The sequence below is a fragment of the Oryctolagus cuniculus genome, chromosome 1 (assembly GCF_964237555.1).
Source record: "Oryctolagus cuniculus chromosome 1, mOryCun1.1, whole genome shotgun sequence".
Lineage (NCBI taxonomy): Eukaryota > Metazoa > Chordata > Mammalia > Lagomorpha > Leporidae > Oryctolagus > Oryctolagus cuniculus.
This window is the reverse complement of record NC_091432.1, coordinates 73,356,986-73,373,854: the sequence shown is the minus strand read 5'-3', so window position 1 is coordinate 73,373,854 and position 16,869 is coordinate 73,356,986. Positions and strand designations below refer to the sequence as shown.

At 40.0% G+C, this 16,869-nt stretch overlaps 1 pseudogene; it reads left to right on the top strand.

Moving 5' to 3' along the window:
* Positions 1 to 751: 751 nt before the first annotated feature.
* LOC100348287 (ubiquitin carboxyl-terminal hydrolase isozyme L1 pseudogene) lies at positions 752 to 1,498 on the top strand (annotated as a pseudogene).
* The last annotated feature ends 15,371 nt before the right edge of the window (positions 1,499 to 16,869 follow it).

Below are 16,869 nucleotides of genomic sequence, written 5' to 3'. Positions count from 1 at the left end.
TTCTATTCATGTTATTGCAAATGATGAGATCTGATCTTCCTCATGACTGAATAATATTCCTTTGGGGGTGAATTTATACTAAATTTTCTTTATTCATTCATTGGCAGATGGACACATTAGGGTGTTACCATTTCTTGGCTATTGTGCATAGTGTTGCAATAAGCAATGCAGTATAAATATGCTTTTGACAGTGGATTTCATTTCTGTTCAATATATACCTAGAAGTAGGATTGCTGAATCATAAGGCAATTGTATTTTTAGTTTTTTGAGGTGCCTCAATACTGTTTTCCACAATGACTTGTCTATATTCATTCCCATCCAACAGTATGCAACAGTTCTCTTTTCTCCACATCCTCACCAACACCTGTTTCTTTCTTTTCCTTCTTCTAATTTTGGATTTGATTTTTTTTCTGATATTCTAGGACCTTAAGATATGATTTCTATTTTCTTCATCTTGTTGAGACTTGTTCTATGATCTATCAAATGATTTATCCTGAAAAATATTCCATGTGCTAGTGAGAAGAATCTGTATTCTGCAGCCATTGGATGGGAAGTCAAGGATGTTTGTTAGGTCCAATTGATTTTGGGTGCAATTTTACTGTTGATTCATTGTTGTTTTTCTATCTAGATTATCTATTCATTTAAGTGGAGAGTTAAATCATCTTGTAATTATTGTATTGAGTCTATCTTTCCCTTTATTTCTACTAATATTTGCCTTATGTATTTGGGTACTTCAAAATTGGGTGCATATGAAAGTATTACTTCCGGCTGTTTTTCCTCCTCTATCCGCTTGTGACTTTGCTCGCCGCTCACCAAGATGCAGCTCAAGCCAATGGAGATTAACCGCGAGATGCTGAACAAAGTGCTGAGCCGGCTGGGCGTCGCCGGCCAGTATCGTTTCGCTGACGTGCTGGGGCTGGAGGAGACCCTGGGCTCTGTGCCAGCGCCCGCCTGCGCGCTGCTGCTGCTGTTCCCCCTCCTGCCCAGCATGGGAACTTCAGGAAAAAGCAGATTGAAGAGCTGAAGGGACAAAAGGTTAGTCCCAAGGTGTACTTCATGAAGCAGACCATCGGGAACTCCTGTGGCACCGTCGGGCTGATCCACGCTGTGGCCAATAACCAAGACAAACTGCATTTTGAGGACGGATCAGTCCTGAAACAGTTTCTGTCTGAAACGGAGAAGATGTCCCCTGAAGACAGCAAAATGCTTTGAAAAGAAGGAGGCCATACAGGCAGCCCATGATGCCGTGGCACAAGAAGGCCAATGTCAGGTAGATGACAAAGTGAACTTCCATTTCATCCTGTTTAACAACGTGGATGGCCACCTCTATGAACTTGATGGGCCAATGCCTTTCCCGGTGAACCACGGCTCCAGCTCAGAGGACTCCCTGCTGCAGGATGCTGCCAAGATGTGCAGGGAATTCACTGAGTGTGAGCAAGAAGAGGTGCGCTTCTCCGCCGTGGCCCCATGCAAGGTGGCTTAATACCCTGGAAGGCCTTCGCCATTGCCCTTGCCCGTCAGCGTGAAAGCCCACCCCTGCCCACACGGTCCAGGCGCTTCGGCACCCAGGAGACACGGCTCTCTTCCCTGGGTCCTGCTCCTCCCCCTACCAAACCAGGCACTAGCCGAGCTTGGCTGTGGACGTGGTTGAGTTTGGAGTAAGCCTCAGGTGGCGAAGCATCCCTCCCTCCCCATCGTATGTCTTGTTCCTTAATATCTAATGCTTTACATGGCTGTCTGTGTCTGTAAAGTTCAGGCCTTGGATGAGGTTGGATTGTTTGTCCTTAAAAGGAGTAAAACTTTTCTGCTGATAAATTAAAAAAAAAAAAAAAGGAAAGGGGAGGGTTGTGGGTGGGAGGGAAGTTATTGGGGGGGGGATCATTGTAATCCATAAGCTGTACTTTGGAAATTTATATTAATTAAATAAAAGTTAAAAGAAAAGAAACGTGCCAGGGGATTCCAATACAATCCCATCAAGCTGGCATGTACTAATGCCATCTCACTAGTCTATGTGATCAATTTCAGTTCACAATTGATCACACTGATAGGTATAAGAGTCAAAGGGATCACACAAACAAGACTAGTGTCTGCTAATACTGCTAATACTAAAAAGGGAGAGAACGATCCAGCATGGGAAGCAGGATACACAGCAAACTCATAGAATGGTAGATGTCCTAAGTAGCACTCTGGCCTCAGAATCAGCCCTTAAGGCATTCGGATCTGGCTGAAGAGCCCATGAGAATTTTTTAGGCATGGAAAGCCAAGACACTCTGGAAAAAAAAAAAAAAAAAAAACTAAATGAAAGATCTCCATGAGTGAGAGAGATCCCAGTGCAAAGAACGGGGCTATCAAAGAAGGAGGTACCTTTCTCTGAAGGGAGGAGAGAACTTCCACTTTGACTATGACCCTGTCAGAATAAGATCGAAGTCAGCGAACTCAAAAGGCTTCCATAGCCTTGGCAACTCATGACTAGAGCCTAGGGAGATTACTGATGCCATAAACAAGAGTGTCAAGTTGTTAAGACAACAACAGGTGTCACTGTGTACTTACTCCTCATGTAGGATCTCTGTCCTTAATGTGTTTTCCAATGTGAAGTAATGCTATCACTAGTACTGAAACAGTTTTTTTTCTTTGTGTGTCTGTGTGAGTGCAAACTGATGAAATCTTTACTTAATATATACTAAATCAATCTTCTGTATACAAAGATAATTGAAAATGAATCTTGATGAGAATGGAATGGGAGAGGCATTGGGAGATGGGAGGTGCAAGTGGGAGGGAAGTTATGGGGGGGGGAAGCCATTGTAATCCATAAACTGTACTTTGGAAATTTATATTCACTAAATAAATGTTAAAAAAACTGTAAAAAAAGTATTACTTCTACTTGTTGGATTGAATCATTTATCATTATACAATGATTTTTCTGGTCTTTTTTACTTTTGATTGAAAATCTATTTAATCTGATAGAAGTATGGCTAATCCTCTTTCATTTGGGGTTCCATCTGCATGGAATATCTTGGTCCATCTTTTGAATTTCTATCTATGTGTATAACTTAAAGGTAAAGTTGGTTTCTTATTAGCAACATAAAGTGGGTCTTGCTTCTAAAATTCATTCAGTAACCCTATGTCTTTTAATTGGTTAATTTAGTGCATTGCCACTTAAGGCTGTACTGATAAATAAGGTCTACTACTGCCATTTTGATACTTGTTTTGTATTTTTATTTTGGTTCCTTTACTTCTCTCTTTCTTACAATCCTTTTGTTAAGATTTATTTTATTTATTTGAAAGGCAGAGTTATAGAGAGGTAAAAACAGAGAAAGAGGTCTTCCATCCACTGGTTCATTCCCCAAGTGGCCACAATGGCCAACAAGCTGAACTGACGTGAAGTGAGGAGCCAGGAGCATCTTTCGGTTCTCCCGCATGAGTGCAGGGGCCCAAGGACTTGGGCCATCCTCCACTGCTTTCCAAGGCTATAGCAGAGAGCTGGATCAGAAGTGGAGTAGCCAGGACTTGAACCAGTGCCCATATGGGATGCTGGTGCTGCAGGCCTGGGCTTTAACCCACTGTGCCACAGCATCACCCCCTCTTACTATCCTCATTTGTGGTTAAGTGATTTTATTTAGTGATGTTCTTTGATTTCTAGTATTTTGAGTAAGTCTGTTATAGGTTCTTGATTTGTGATTACCAGAACGCTTACAACAAACTTCATTGGTGTATAACAAGATATCATGAAATCATAACATGCTGTTTATTTTAAAGATAAAATAGAAACAAGTGAACACTAAAGAGATAAAAATCCTACTAAAGCACTCTACATTTGTGTTCTACTCCTCCCTGCGTATTGAATTTTTGATGTTGCATTTTATCTCTTTCTATAGTGTCTGACTCTTAACATTTTAATGTAGAAAATGGATAAATTTTAGTATTCACATGAAAGTTTAAATGGTTTACACATCACGTTTACAATATTAGAGTATTCTGAATTTTTTGATATAGTTGCTCTTAGCATTGAGTTTTCTACCTTCTGATTTTTTTTCTTGTTAATGTCTCTTTATTTCATTTTGATGAACTTCCTTTAGCATTTCTTTTAAGGCAAGCCTGGCTGTGATAAATTCTCTCAGCTTTTGTTCAGGAATGTCTTTATTTCTCCCTCATATCTGAAGGATAACTTTGAGGGGTATAGTGTTTGTGGTCAGTCATTTTTTCCCCTTCAACATTGTAAAAGTCTCATTTTACTCCCTGTTGGTCTGTAGGGTCTTTGATGAGAAGTCTTAAGTCTGGTGAATCATGAATCCTTTATGTGTTTCTACTTGTTTTCTCTTGCAGGTTTGAGAACCCTCTCTTTGTTTTTAATCTTGAAGAACTTGGCTATAATATGTCTTGAATTAGATTTGGTTGAGTTGAATATTGTTGGGGTCTTAAGCCTGAGGCTGACACCTGACCAGCAGGGGACAGAACAGACACTTCCTGACAAGGCGAATGGGAGAGGTTAGGTCAATGGGTCAAACATACCGCAGCACCCGTGAGTTTTGTGGAAGCAGGAACTACTTTATTGAGGAAGCATACAGGCTTATAAGGCTTACAAAAGACATGCGCAGTAGGGGAGCCAATAGCGAAAAGGTCATGCAGGCATGGGTGGACCACACATAGGGCATCTTAAGCAAGGTATAGGGATCACGCACTGTCCACGTGTCTGGAACTAAAGCGGACCTATCCCTGCCGGTGGTCTGATCTTAAGTACTTAACTGCAGCAGCTGCAGACATGCCCCTTGAACATCTGCCAGGCGCCGTGTTGTAATGGAGATTTTAGGCAATGCCCAACAAATGTGACTGGAGACCTTTAACCTTCCTGTACCTGTATAATTTGGAATATCTGCAAAATAGATGACTGGCTTCTCATTGTATGTTTTTTAAAAATTATTTGAGAGGCACAGAGAGAGAGAGAGAGAGAGAAGAGAGAAGAGAGAAGGGAGGGAGGGAGGGAGGGAGAGAGAGAAAGAGAGAGAGAAAGAGGGAAAAATTTTTCCATCCACCTCTTAACTCCTCCAATGCCCGTAATAGCCAGGTGTGAGACTGGCAGAAATCAGAAGTTGGAAATTCACTAAGGTCTCCCACATGGTAGGAACCCAATTACTTGAGCCCTTCCCACTGACTTCCACTGACTCCCAGGTGAATTTTAGCAGGAAGCTGGAGTCATGAGTTAGAGGCTGTTAGAGGTTGTTATTGAATGCAGGCACTATGATGTGAGAAATGGGTATTTTAATTTATGTCTTAGCCACTAGACCATATGCCCTTCTCTCACTGTATACCTTGGTGCTAATGTGAATAACTCTGTAGATCTTCTTACGTAGATCACACCCTCTGGATCAGAAGACACAAATGAATATCTGGAGAATTCTGTAGGCACAATATTATTGGGAGTATCCCATAGTGTAGAACAGTAGTGAATTAACCTATACCATGACTGTTTATTATGAGAGGGAGATATTTTCAATGAGTCAAAGAGCACCAGGGGAAAAAGACAGAATAGAGACATCCTGGACATACCCTTTCAAGGAGCGCAAGTGATGGGTGAATTTTCTACTGGAAAATGAATATTTATGCCAGAGGTCCTCATAAAGTCTGCAAAGAATCCACATTCTTATGCCTCTTGTGAATAAATGCAACTCCCAGTTTTTCCTTTATAGTCTATAAACAGCAATGAAAGTGAGTACATTGGCAGACAAAGTTCTGTGGTTTTGATTAGTTCAATAAGCTCTGACCTCTGTGTTTAAGAAGTCTATTAAATTTCTTGATTATACTCCCTTCCATTTATTGAAGACCTAAAATATTTTATAGGATTGGATTTTATTCAATTTGAATTCCACAATCATTTTGAGCTCAATTTCACAACACATACAAAACTTGGCACATTCATGCATGTTATATTTCTTAGCACAAAGACATTATGTATTTTTCTATCTTACTATTGTAAGGAAATTAAAGTACAAAGGTGTGATATTACTTTCAGAAGTATTCCAACTGGAAAATATTAGCATAGAACATGTGGCAAGTCTCTGAAGCAATGAGGAAAAGTACCCAAGAAACATATACAAGACTTACTGGAGCAATTTTTATTGGGGAACATTCATGCATCCAGAGAGTAGAAAATGTACCAGTCTCCAGTTTCCCATTACATTCTGGGCAGTGCACAGGCATCTGGTAGGACCAGACATCAGATTGCTCACACATATTCTTGACTCCCTTGTTCTTTCCAGCCCACTGGTAAAATAAAAACCATAGCTAAGCTCAATTATCTGCATCATGTTGTTCATTTAATATTGGAATATCAAAAGCTGATTGATTGAAAGCTTCATTTGAGGGGATGAGGCTTGATAACTCAGCTTCACATTGAAGTGGCTTATGTGTCCTGCTTTGTTGTGGATATCTGATGTTAGCATCTGTAGGTGATACTCAATTGGCTATGAGCTAGTCAGATTTATTCTGCCTATATATAGGACATCATCTTGGCTTCCAAAATTCTAGAGCTGAGTGAAGAAGGCATGGTTAGCAATATCAGTATAAGCATTTTCACCTAATACCCTGTTTGCTAACATCAAGCCTCAGCTGTGTTTGGTTTCTCCCAGTTTGGACGTCAAAGTCTTAGTGGAGCACTTCACATCTGTTTCTGATGTACACCCCACAGTGGACTCTCTGGGACCTGCACAGTGGTTTTTCTGTTAGGTCAATTCTTAAAGTTTTGGCAATGTTAATTAGTTTCAAACCCATGCATTTGTGACATTAGGTAGTCACAGAGATCATAAACAATAAAATTTTGTCATGATGTTAGCACTATTGTTGTTTTATAAACATCTCTTTTTGCCTTTTTATGATGGATTTCCCAATCATAGCAAAGTGAGGCCATAGCAAGAACACCCTTGATTGTGCAAACTATGAAGGTATTAACACAGATATATCCTAGTATTATCCTTGAGAACTGTGTTTGAAGTCAGTCTGATTTGTGGTTGTTCTTGAATAGCTGATTTGGGATCTGATTGGAGGCAAGAATTATACTTAACTTTGACAAAATTCATCTTCTAAAGAATGGAATTAGCTTATATGATTTCCCAGTTTGTCTCTAAATGTAATAGGCTATGATCTTATTCCATGTTATTTTGTTAAATGGTTAAAATGCATAATTGTAAAATGGAATAGAAAATTGTGGGACTAGTTTCCTGTTTCCTTTTTCTGATGTAGTTACCCTTAATTCTTTATCTTTGATGCATATGATTAGGCAAAATTTGGAACAATTCTTTGTTTAGGATTTAATGCACACTTCACTTTGACATGATTACATAGCTGTATATTATTTATTATGTTTCATCCTGCTACTTTATGTTGAGTGAAAAGTAGAGGGGAATAAAATGCTTGCTTAATTATACTAAAATAAGAAGCAAACAAAAAAGAAGATATGAATATGTATCCCAACAAATAATTTTTTGTCATTTTTGCTTTTTACTAGTTTATTTATTTAGTAAATATTTTTGACAAATATTATATTATTTCACCTTGATAGTAATGGGTGATGGCCAGTGATTCAAATATTCTATTTTCTATTATAATGTTTAAACTTGTCAAATGCTGAATAATTCATAATACTCCACATCTATTATTATATTTTATAACTACATAGTGCAATGAAGTAAAAAGGTGTGGCATTAAGACAGACAGTACCTCAAACCTGGTAAACATCTAATAAATGGTTGCTATCAGCTATTATGAGATTTTTATTACCTACTAAAACCTGAGATTCAAAGGTATAATGATTCTAGTCTAGGCTCTGTTATTAACCATGTAACATTGAGCACAGTGTTTAAAATTTTTGGACTCGGCTGTTTCAACTTTAGATAGTGCTAAGTAAGCTTTAAGGTTAGCTTTTCATTTACCACAGTTTGAAGTGGAAAACTCTTAGAATTTAGCTGAAAGACAGGGGATTATTAAACATTTGCTTAAGAAGGGAGTATCACTAGGTTCTTGGAATTCAATGCAAATTACATTGAATCTGTTAAAAACCAATTAAAAATTAAAAAAAAAAAGATTTATGTTCACAGGTTGATGTTTATGTTAGAGGTTAAGATGACACTTGGGATGCCACAATCCCATATGGAGTGCCTGGGTTCAAATCCTGCCTTGGTTTCCAATTCCAGCGTTGGCTCAACCCTAACTATTGTGGGCATTGGAAAGTGAACCATTGAATGGCAACACTGTCTCTTCTCCTCCCTCTCTGTCTCTCAAATAAAGTAAATGAATAAAAATTTAAAAGGGAATTTTATTTATTAGTTTTCTTTTTGGCTGAAAATTTTGGGTCATTGTATTTGAAAAGATTCTGAAAATTAACAATCTCCATTGCTCTAATAAATGGTCAATAAGAATATAATGAAAGACAGAATGAGTTTGATTGATAGCTTTCTAGTGTTTCCTAGAGCAGCCCTTCCCAGACCATATGGGAAATCTGAGGTTGAAGTTAGATAAATATCCTGTCATAGCCCTTGACACTTAAAAGTGAAAAATGTTGGGGGCCAGGGCTGTGGTGCAAAAGGTTAAGCTGTGGCCTGCAATGCCAGCATCCCATATGGGGCCAGTTCGATTCCCAGCTGCTCCATTTCCGATTCAGCTCCCTGCTTATGTGCCTGGGAAAGCAGCAGAAGATGACCCAAGTGCTTGGGCTCCTGCACCCATGTGAGAGAACTGGAAGAAGCTTCCAGCCTCTGGCTTCAACCTGGCTCAGCCCCGACAATTGCAACCATGTGAGGAGTGAGCCAGCAGATGGAAGATCTCACCCTCTGTCTCTCTTTCTCTCTCTAAGTAATTTTGAATTTCAAATAAATAAAATAAATCTTTAAAAGAAAAGAGTGAAGGGGAGCCGGTGCCGTGGCTACTTGGTTAATCCTCTCCCTGCTGCACCAGCATCCCATATGGGAGCCGGGTTCTAGTTTTAGTTGCTCCTCTTCCAGTCCAGCTCTCTGCTGTGGCCTGGGAAGGCAGTGGAGGGTGGCTGAGGTGGTTGGGCCCTGCACCCGCATGGGAGACCAGGAGGAATCACCTGGCTCCTGGCTTCAGATCGGCACAGCGCCAGCTGTAGCGGCCTTTTGGGGGGTGAGCCAACAAAAGACCATTCTCTCTCTCTCTCTCTCTCTTTCTAACTCTGTCAAATAAATTAAAAAAAAATTTAAAAAAATTTTTAAAAAGAGTGAACGATGTTTATGGAGTCCAGTCCACATGGTAAATTTAGTTTTCTAAGTAGCTCTGAGCTGCTGAAGGATTTCATTTTTCTTATTTGCTTTTCTTTGAGGAGGTGCTTAGAAAAGTAATTTTCAGTTTGAGCAAAAAATCCAATGCAAAAGAGGACTGGAATGTAGATATCATCTCAAAGTTCCTGAGATCTAGGGGGGGAGAGTCATGAGTGACGGCTCTGTTTGTTTGGCACAGGAAAGAAGTGGTTTTCCTGAACTTCAATATAAATGAGAATTTTAGTCAGTCTACAACTTTCTCTAGATCCCAGTCATCTATGTTAAAGTGGACAGCTCTTACAATGCTTAGCTGTGTGTAAGTGTTTAAACACAGTTTTTATTACATTTTCCCATTTAGTTGTTTTTTTTTTCCCCCACCACTTAAATTTCAAGACTCATGGCTGGAGAATCAACCTTTTTATTGTTGCTTTTACCTGGTCCCTTCCATGCTACTTGGTGATAGTAGTAACTCAGGAGGCACTTCTGCATAACATAATATGCAATGACCCTAATCAGAGATCAAAGAGATGTTGGCATTGAAGGACACCTTTATTTATTTATTTGGGGATAAGAAAGTAGAGGTTCAGAATGGTGATGGTGCTCGCCCAAGAGAAAAGGTTTCTCACCACCACTGTGGGCAAAGCACTCATTTTCTTTGTAAATTTTCATGGCATACAACGTGAGCCTATTAGATTTGAATTACATGTTTTTAAAGATTCATAAAAGGGAAATCAATCAGACACCATGCTGGATCAGCAAAATATCAAAGGATTTAAAATGATCATTGAGAAAGTATTAGAGGAGCAGTGCAGAAGAGGGAAGAGAGGTGGTACTGTTTGGGGAATTAGCTGAGGCTTTTTACAGCATGATTTTGGCTGACACAGCAGACACAGAATGAACCAAAGTCAAGGACAGATGAGGGAGGCAGGAGTATAAAGATATTGCTGTAGAAACCTCTGGGCACATACTGACAAGGAGATCAAGACAGGTTTTCACTGATAAGCGAGGCCATTGCAAAGGTCAGAACTTTGATCATGAGAAATTTTAATTACTCAGATATTGATCAGAATACCTAGGAACCAACTACTGAAGATAGGGTTTGAGAACGGAACTGGATTTCTTAGATTTACACTGGGGACCTGACTGTTCCCTTTAGTCTCTGCTCAGTTGCTATTCTAAACACATCCTAGGTAAAAAGTCAACTATGATAATGAGTTAGACATTGGGGAATGTTAGTGACCACACTACTGTTGGACTTTAAATGTTAAGTGGAAGAAACTTTGAAAGAAGCTGATTTTGAATGAACACACAGAAAGCCCTAAGGACCTTTGATGGAAATTTTATAATGTATAGAGGCAGAGGGAAAGAATATTTAAAGGTGAATTGAAGTGATTCTTCAAAACCAATACAGAAAATTAAAGCTCTTTAATAACTTCAGAACAATCATATAGTCTCAGAGCTAATGTCTGTCTCAGTATATCAGGTGTCTGTCATGGACTCTGAAAAATTGTTTTTGTGGCTTGGTTATACATGTTTGACTGGGTAAATGGTCATTTTCTTGGTTTTTGACCTGAGTGGATGGTGCAAGGTCAACAAAGATACCATATGAATGTGTGACTAGATTAGCAGTTAAAGATACCTGACTGTTACACTGAAGTGCCTGGGTTTCTTTCCTGGCTCAGCTTCTTCCAAATTCTTGTAAATGCAGACTTAGGAGGCAGTGATAGCTCAGATAATTGGATTCTTGACACCCATGTAGGAGATCGGGGTTGAATTTCAAGATCCCAGCTTAGGCCCTAGTCCACCCCCAGCCATTGTGGGCATTTGAGAATGAACTAGCAGATGGCAACACACACACCTCTCCCTCACTTTCTCTCTCCTTCTCAAATAAAGAATTTTTTTTTACAAAGATACTCTAATATAGGTCTTTGAGATCTTTCTCTGGGACTTTGCAATGCTGCTGCAACTATGACTTTTTTTCTCTAAGACTTGCCTTCTGTGCAGTTTTGCAGACACCACCATGTTGTTTCTAAGACAGGTTGGATAGTTTCACTCCTGATATGAGCTTTCATTATCTCTTACAATAAAGATAATTTTCAAAAATTTGATCTTTACTTACTTTTATCTTAATGCTTATTGCCTTTGACATGCACTCTAATGTGCCATTTTTACTTTGGAGCAGTATTAGATTTACAGAAAATTAGCAAAGCCAGAAAATAGAGAGTTAACATATATCTGCCATGTATTTTTCCCTACACATAGCATCTTACATTATATCTGCCAAAACTGAGAAACAGATACTGCTGCAGTACTAGTAATGAAACTTCATGTAAATTTTACTAGTCATCCCACTAATGTCCTTTTTCTGTTCTAGGATCTCATCCAAAACACCACATTGCATTTAATCATAGTGTATCCTTAGTTTCCTCTGGCATGTGACAATCTCTCAGATTTGTTCCAGTTTTGGCAACTTGGAACTTGAAATGATTGCCTCAAAAATGTTTAATACCTGGATTAAAAAATACTCATTAGGGGCCGGCGCCATGGCGCAGTGGGTTAATCGTCCGCCTGTGGTGCCAGCATCCCATATGGGCACCGGTTCTATTCCCGGTTGCTCCTCTTCCAGTCCAGCTCTCTGCTGTGGCCTGGGATAGCAGTGGAAGATGGCCCAAGTGCTTGCGCCCCTGCACCCGCATGGGAGACCAGGAGGAGCACCTGGCTCCTGGCTTTGGATAGGCGCAGCTCAGGCCGTTGCGGCTATTTGGGGGAGTGAACCAACAGAAGGAAGACCTTTCTCTCTGTCTATCTCTCACTGTCTGTAACTCTACCTGTCAAATAAATAAATAAAATATTAAAAACTACATTAACTACAAGTAGTGAAACCAGCTCAGTCTTGCTTTAGCCAAAAAGTAGAAATTTAGTATATGGACATCGTAGCATCTCCCAGAATCTTTGAGCTCAATTACAGTTGGATATCAGGAGGACGTTTTGTTCTTCTGTGTTACTCTACATTATCTAGTTTTTTTTTTTTTCACCCCATAATATTAGATCAGCTGGTGGGGCATAATTACTCTCTCAGAGCTGTTGAATTTCATGTGTTGAGAGTTACAGTCATGTAAGTAGGGTGCAGATCTTTCGTTAAATCCTCCATTAAAATTATTTAGGAAGCAACTTGAATTTGCCTAACAATGTGCATGTCTTGCATATGTTGTTATCCAGGGAAATAATATGGGCATGGAGTACAAACACGCTTCCACCAGCCACACCTATGTCAACATCATAGATTAGAGAGACATTTCCTAAAGAAGGGTGAATTATTTGGAGATTGCAATACACCCCTAAAAAGTCCACTGTAAATATCTGTGGCTGAAGAATGTTGCTTCTTTTCTTTTAAGTGCATTTTTACCCTTGATTTTCACAGGAAGTTCCAGTTCTTTCTTCTAACAGGATAGCATCATTGCTTTCTCTCTCTCTCTCTCTGTCTTTATATCTTCTCCCTGTCACTCCAAAGGTATTTATTTGAAGCTCAAAGTGACAAGGAGGGAGGGAGAGAGAGAGAGAGAGAGGAGAGAGAGAAAGAGATCCATCCACCATTCACTGTTTCACTTCCAAAATGGCTGCAACAGCTGGGGTTGGGCCAGGAGCCAGGAACTCCATTTGGATCTCCCCATGAATAGCAGGGAATCAATTACTTGAGCCACCATTGACTACTTCCCAGGCACATTATGGGGAAGCTGGGTTCCAAGCAGAGTAGCCAGGATTCAAACCAGTAATCAGATTTGGGATTTAAGCATCCTCAAAAATGGAAGGGCCTGCTGCAACACAACACTTACTCCATATTTCTGAGACCTATAGTTTCATCAGATCAGCCACATAATTTCATTACAGAGAGATATAGTTTATTATTTATCATACAGTATCTTTTACATATCTCTTCTCTAAAAAAACCTAATCTTTGAAACGATTGTCAGGTAGTTTCTAGTGTAGTTAATTTTAATACCTTTAAGAGCTAGTATAATCTCTAGCACATTATAGGTTCAATCAATGGCTTTTGAATGAATAAATAAATGAACAAGCATTAGCAGAATGTGTATTTAATTATGGTACAGTTGAAGGCACTGAAAGTAAAGTGTAAAATTAATGAACATTATAGTTAAAATCATATGAATGTTTGCAAATAAAAAATTAGAGATAATTTTTGCTCTGCCACTCCCCACAAAGATACCTTAGAAAACTGGGTGCCTTAAAATACAATAACAGCTCTTTAGTGGAGGGAATAATTGAGAGGATTCAAAGGGAAATGATCTGAACAAATTTTTAAGAGATAAGAGGAAGTGGAAGAAAAAAAAAAAAAAAACCATGAGTATTAATTTGCAGGGCCTAATTCAATCACCAACAAAGGATTTCTCAAATGCATTTATGGAAGACAGACAAGAAAAGAGAAAATTGGTTCACTGAAAAAATGAGACCAGGGAATTAGAGACGTAGGCTAAGCAAAAGGAAATTTGTTCTACAGCAGCATTTTGTGATGTCTTTAAAAATCTATGGAGAGATAAGAATTCACTTAGCATAGAAACTGTTGCTTTTATTTTAAAGTAGACAAAATATAGGTGAGGATGGGCAGATGACTCAGAAGAGGAGACCTGAAGGAAACACAAATTCAAACTTTACCAACTCTGTTGAGGTTCATTGATTTGGAGAATTAAGAAACAATGACCCATGAGATATGAGAGGGACAGGAACTGTATTGTCACAGAAGCAGAGGAAAGAGATTGTTTCAAGTAAGAGAAAATAGTGAACACATTTGAAGCTGCAGAGATTAGGTAAGATTAAGGTTTACAAGTTTCCTTTGTATTAGATATTGTTATGGCCATATATGGGATGTTATTTAGGCCTGTTTTACCAAGAGATACATGATTTTGCTTTGCTTTTATTTTTAATGAAATATAGTCTACTGATAAAAGGCTATTGATTCTAAGATGGTGGAATAGGGAACCACATGCTGTGCAAGGCTAGGGATAAATAGCAAAAAAAAAAAAAAGTGCAGGAAGAATTAGAGAGACAATTGCATATTTTTATTGAAATATAGTCTACTGATAAAAGGCTATTGATTCCAAGATGGCAGAATAGGGTACCATGTACTGTGCTAGGCTAGTAACAAATAGGAAAAGAAAAAAAAAAAAAAAGAAAGAAAAAAGTGCAGGAAGTGTACTCTCCGAGGAGAATTAGAAAATTGCAGTGGAAATTTTACAGAAGGAAGAGGAATGCCGCTGCCCTGTGTGGAGGGTGTGGATGCACGGCACAAACACAGACACAACACAATTAGCAGCAGAGAGCCAGAGCAGGTGGCAGCCTGGAGACAGAGATGAGACCAAACTGCAGCATCCAGTGATGATTTAGCCACAGGGAGACTGTGGCATGAGCCTGGCCTGGAGTCCCAGGAGCTAGCAGATACCCTCAGACTCAGTGAAAATTAAAAGGGCACGTTTCTCTCATCCAATCATCCCCACAAAAGCTCCCAGCACTCAGCTGAGAGAGTGTGGGCACCATTTTGGGCTTGGGTAGCAACTGTAGAAGCCCTTGTGTACCAGCACAGCAACTGTCTGAGACAGGATGTCATCTTCTCAGCAGGACTGGCGGTGGTGGCTGGGAGAGGGCAACACTCAGCCAGGGGGTCTTGTGTACGCATGTGATCCAGACATTCCAGCAGAGGGAAAAATCCACAGTCCCCACTGACTTTGAGACTGGCTGGTAGGATAGACAGGGAACTGGGCACCCATGTAGGACAGTGCGGAACCCCAGCCTCCCAACATACTGCAGGCTATGGGGCTCAAGCCACCTAGGCAGAGCACCTATGGACAACTGGCTTTGGTTACATCTGCTTCTCTGTGGACCAGACAGGCTGGTGGGACAGAGTGGAACTTCTGCAACCAGTGACTGTTCAAACATTGTGTATTGAAACTGTGAGGACTTGGTGGCTACACAGGGTGTAGCTGGTTCTCTGAGCAATCAATGTGTGTGGTTCCACATGTTCAGAGCAACCTGACTGTCTGGGGTGGATCATTGCAGTGGGATCTGTGCTTGGAGTGAAGACTAACCAAATCATTACTCTTGTTCATATGGTGGTGTGGATGAATATTGCACTCACTGGGGGCTAAAACCTGGGCACTGATTGCCTTGGAGGAGAGGAGAAGAGCATGTGATCACACCTACAGAGGTGGCAACTGCCCCCATTTCTGTTAACAAGAGGAGATCTAGCACACCTAAGTTGGGTGTTGCCCTGTATACTAGCCCCACCCAGGAGCACTGACCAGAGCTCCCTGGCCATACTCAGCATGCACTCTTGATATTCACTGAATGTGGAGACTTTCAACTAAGCCACAGAGGAGCAAACCAACACAAATGCCTAAAATTTCAGAGATGCGAGAAACAAGAATAAGAAAGATATCATGACCTTTAAGGGAACACAACACCGTTTCAATATTAGAATGTGAGAGAATGTTTTCTGAAATTATTTTGCTAAATAGGACTTCTAGTCCATTCTCTCTTTTTATAACTTTAGGAACTCTTTAGATCCAAATGTTGGGTTGATTGTTAGTATCCTATGAATCTCCAACACGGTTTTTAATATTTTTTTCTGATTTCTTCTTGTTTTTCAGTCTGACAGAAAAACTTCCACAGATTCATCTTCTAGTTCAGATATTCTTTCTTCTGCATCACCAAGTCTGTTGTTAAGGCTTTCCATCACATTTTTTATTTGATTTATTGAATTCTTCATTTATAATATCTCATTTTGATTTCTCTTTAAAATCTCAATTTCTTGGAAAAAATTTTCATTCATGCCATATATGGATTTCTTTAGTTCATGAATTTATTTCTGATTGATTTTGTGTAATCTTGTGATTATTCTTTTGAGTTCCATTTCCAGAATTTCATCAATCTCTTTATCTTCTAGGATTACCTTAATATTAACTACTTGAAGCCATGAATTATGGGCACAGAGTTTTATTGCATATAATTACGCTAAGAAAATAAACTTTTAACTTTTTAGGGATTTATTTATTTATTTGAAAGGCAGAATTACAGAGAGAGAGGGAGAGACAGGGAGATGTTGCTTCCCCACTTGCGGAGGAACGACACCGGACCCTGCGCTGTTCTTTTTCCCTGGCCCTTCCCGGGTTTGCTGCCGGTCCCCCCGCCTCTGTGGAGGGGCGGCACCCCCGCCACTTTCCCCGCTTCCACGGAGGAGTGGCACACCGCTGGCTGGCTCTCTCAGGGGTTGCTCAGATGTTCCTCAGATGTTCCTGGTGCATGTTGTCTCTCTCCTCCTTTATAGTCCTCTTCCACCAATCCCAACTCTGCTGCCCACACGCCGAGCACGCTGCTCTCCTCCAATCAGGAGCAGGATCAGCTCCTGTAGCTTGTTAGTTAAATTGGTGAGGCAGCTGTGTGGAAGTTGTTTATTCCTTCTCAGCGCCATATGGTGGGAGATCAGATGCATAGTGTTAGTCCTAGCAGTTCCAGTAATTTAGTCTAGTCTGGGTTGCTCCCCACAGGAGAGATCTTCTATACTCTGGTTCAGTCCCTAGATGACCACAATGGC